Genomic DNA, 4526 nt, shown 5'->3' with positions numbered 1-4526 from the left:
TGCTACAACATTGTCAATTTAGTAACAAGATGAGTGTTACTTAAGTTTATTGGTTTCATGGCAAGAATACGCAGTAATTTAAACAAAAATCTTATTTCAACTCAAAAATCACTATAATAAAGAACGAAAAAAAAAATCTTATTTCATTATATTTCCCATATAAGCTCCTTGCCATACGCAATTAGTGACGTCACTACATTTTTGATTACTACTCCATATGCATATGCTGGTCTGCGTCACCTTAGGTCTAGCTCATTGCATTCAATCCTCAACAATATTTGGATACAAAGAGAGAAGGAACAAGATTACATCTGCAAAATAAAGATACCGGAGTAGTCTGCAATAGGCATGTCAACCATGCGAAGAAAATAATTTGTCAGAATCCTCTTCTTAATCAAAACTCCCTGACTCAGAATTTTCTCCAAAATGGCATCTCAATTGAATCTGTCATATCTTTTAAATTTAAAGAAATATTATTAATACAATCTATTGCAGATGGTCTAGATGTCGAAATCACAGCCACACCTTGTAACATTTTCAAAATGCTACAACCCAAAATACTTCATTTTGGTGTAAGTTTTGCCTAAAGAAATATACTAGTGACAGTAAATGTAAATTACATGCAATAACTACACTTGTATTATATAATAAAATTTTGCTTTATTGCCACAATTTCACCAACGACCCTAACCAGAATTTAATTGAAGTACTAGATTGAGAGATATCGTTAGAGAAGATTGAATATTGCTCTCGTAGATAGGCTCCACTGCTCGATATGTATCCAAGCACAGCCACCCCACTGGACCACGAGAGTATTCGTGGAGGCAAGCTCACGCGCCTCACTATCACACCCTACCCAAAATGATATGGATGGAAAGAACCCAGAAAATCGCATGATCGTTACTGATGAGCTGATAGTGGTACCTAGAAGCTATATAAGGGACAAGCGGCCCCACATGGGTCTCTTAGATCCTGGGAAGCCAAGATATACGGTGCCAAGTATTTTAATATACAGTGTTCAGCAAGTGTGAATCCGTTTTCTTTACCGGTGATTATTGACCCACGTTTACTCGCTCGGAAAGTTTTATCCGATAGTGAAATATATCACACGGTAGATTCACAAAAGACGTTTTAGTAGTGTGACTACTTCTAAAATACCTAGCATGCCACAGACATTAAAAGTGTAGTGCAAGTTGTGCTTTTAGTGGCCACCTAGTGGCATTCCTGGTCCTCCTAATAGCTAACGTTGAGGCCAGTTAGTCGAAGAGGTCGTCTTCCGGTTTGTACGTTTAAGTCGACACGAGTGGGAATTGTCCGCGAGTTTTGACCGGTTAGACAAGGTGTCGCACTGCATTAATTCCTCCCGAAGAAAAGTGAAGTGAATTGTGAAGCCTTCCCAGATGCGCTGAACTGGTCGTACGTTAACAAACGACCTGGCACCACCAAGTTCGATAATCGAACACCAGCCCTGCGACGGGTGAAGCGATCCAGAGAAGCAGTGTTCCAGAGCGCGGCGGAAGAAGTCTTGGTGACGACGACAACGATACAAGTAGGTGAAATCGTCGGGCAGTGAGTGAGTCGAATTAGTTCTTTTTCTTAAATAAGTTGGCAAGATTGAGAACAAATTTAGCTTATTTTTGGGCTTGGTGTTAAACTCAAATTTAACGGTTTAGTTATTGCATGCGCCGAAAGAAAAGTTAGGTTGTTAGTTAGTTAGTTAGTTTCAGGTTGAGAGCTAAAATTTATACAGATGAGTCTTTCCCCAGCACGTTGTGCCGACCCTGAGAGGTTATAAGAGGTGAGCTGGCTCGGGACGTAAGGACGTCCATGCCACAGACGCATGGGCGTCATTGGTAGTTACAACCTCAATCAAACAAGGAACAACAAAAGAACTGGGCAGCAAATCGGAAACGATCTAGTGAAGCCCCAATAGCAGAAGTGCAGAGAGCAACTGGAAGAATAAAACGGAAACCAGCTCATTTAGATGATTATAAACTATATAAATTAAATTCAAACTAAATAAATATAATAAATATTTAGTAATGAAAAAAGAAAGAATGTAGGATCCCAGTAGCCATTGTTATATTATGACTAATTATGATTGTCAATAAACTAATCATTATTATCCAAACTATCCAAGCGATCAAGACGTGTTTTCTCTCCTACAGTATGACATTAAATTATGTAGACCACTAAAATTTTGGACAAATTTGGAAATTATGGATCAGCGACGTAAGGTTTAAGTCGGCGACGCATCGATGGAAACAAATCGAAGCTGTGTGGTACCAAAAACCGTCATCAGTGCACGCAACTACCCGTAAGCACACATGATTTAGCAAAATCCCGTTTGTTTCTTCCATATGAATGATTTTTCGGGCATCCACGCGGCACTTCACTTTAATCAATATCCTAAGATGCCTTGTCATCCCCATCGCTTGACGTCCATACAACAAAGAATGATTATAACATTAAAAAACCACGATACGATACGATCATACAAAAGACCGCAAAACAAACACCACGTGTTCGCGTATAGAACACAAAAGCGACGAACCTCCCCCTGAGTTTGATTGGATTTGAACAACGCGCGTTCGAAGCCCCGAAAATTCGATGGACCGGAACTCCGTGCGCTTACCCCAACTTTAGTTCATGCAGCTACGCTTCGTCGGAGGAATGCCTCTTTTATTTTATTTTTTTTTTTCAAATCACAGCAACCCGTGATTGAAAGGCGCCTGCTGATGGTTCATCGCCATCACCATCAGCAGCACCACACCATCCGTCATCTACGAGCATCATTGACGACCACCACCGCCGCGACGCGGCGGCATGATCGTGGAAGAGTGAAGTCCATCGTCGCTCTATTTGGACGGACAGCCGCAGTCAGTAGAATCGTTCTTTCACCGCGTGTGTTGTTGAAGAAGCTGTATATTTGTGTAACAGCCCGGCTAACATGCGGGGGGACACCGTGGCGGGGATGGCTGTTTGGATTTTTTATTGTTATTATTTTTCACCTGTACCGGAATCCAGCGCTTAGCCCAGAAGTGAGTTGTTGCTCAACTCGCTTGGGCTGTGTTCTTCCCCGAGGAATATGAGCGAGCCGGTAAACATCGGTCGGTACGTGGCCTAATTCGAAGTTTTTAGCGCTGTTGGTCTTGGCCGATGTTCTTTTATATACGTGTTGTATGGCTCCACACCACCATCGACGGCCATCGCGCATCGTTCTATAAGCAGTACAGCTGCAATCGAACGACGACGACGGGTTTTGAAAATGAAATCATCTACCGTTAGGTTGCCTTCGACGACGACGAACGCGAGGGAGGCGAGGTTGTTTAATAACTTGTCAATCAGGATTCTTTCGAAGACGAAAATGTTTCATAAAGAGTGTAAACAAATAATGGCCGGGGCACATACACGAAAAAAGCTGCTGCCGCGCTGGGGGAGATGATTGACTTTGGTTCTCGGTGGTTTCACCTTGCTCTCACTCTTATCCAGAACCTTGGGGCTGGGGGATGCTGCGTGGTTGCCACTGGCCTACTGCTACCAACGCAAGAAAGCGACATTTCGTTTTGGATGATATCATAGTTGGCTGGAATTGGAGAATTCTACTGCTTCGTGGAAGCGCGGCCTGCTTGGCGTTTGTTTTGCTTGCAGTGTGAAGGCAAAAAGTAGCACACGACGACGCAATGATGGCACATTAAGGCGTAATATTTGTGAGTGGGATGACTGTTTCTTCTCGAACACTTTCTACCAAGGTGAAATCGTTTAGAATGATTTGGCGTATAAGAAGGCACTTTCGCGGATGGAGATTCTGACTCATGGACTTTTAAACCTTTTAACGTTTGTTTCAATTACCTTTGCACGAATGATTAATGGATATACATGTGCATACCTAATCGGGTGTCTGGACCTGAAAGCAAGTAGACTTGGTTGTTTAATTTTGTCTCCACCTTCACATTCACCATACTTTTATTGAAAGAGCATTAGCAACTGAATTTAATTTCAGTACAGATATCAGACAGATTTTCATATCCTTAAAAGACTCTCAGGAACTTGAAACTATGTGTAAAATGTGGGGATACCTCAACACCACTTACCAGTAATATCCAGTAATGGTTTATTCAGAAGCTGTTTTAATTTCAACAGTGCTTTTCAGCGCTATTTGTACCTACTGATCCCGTTACAATCTTTGCTTGGACCCGTGCTTTCGTTTTACGTTGGACCCGTTTGCGGAAGTAAAAGTGGTAATCCTGCAGGGACACCGTTCTGAAAAAAAACCTCTTAGAAGGTCACGTCTCCACGCTCAGCAATGAGCATTAATGAAAACAAGAGGAAGTGGAAATCTCTGAATTCACCACTTCCTTCTAAGGGTCTGTCTCATTTGGAGAATTAAACTGAAATTAAACTTAAAAGTGACATTTCAATAATTAACGAATAACCCTGCTCGCAGAGCATGATTACTTTTGACAGATATCGAATCATTTTGCATCGATGTCTTATTGGAATTGCTGGGTAGCACCAGCCATTTT

Source organism: Armigeres subalbatus, chromosome 1 (genome assembly GCF_024139115.2).
Source record: "Armigeres subalbatus isolate Guangzhou_Male chromosome 1, GZ_Asu_2, whole genome shotgun sequence".
Taxonomy (NCBI): domain Eukaryota; kingdom Metazoa; phylum Arthropoda; class Insecta; order Diptera; family Culicidae; genus Armigeres; species Armigeres subalbatus.
Note: the sequence above shows the minus strand (reverse complement) of the source record.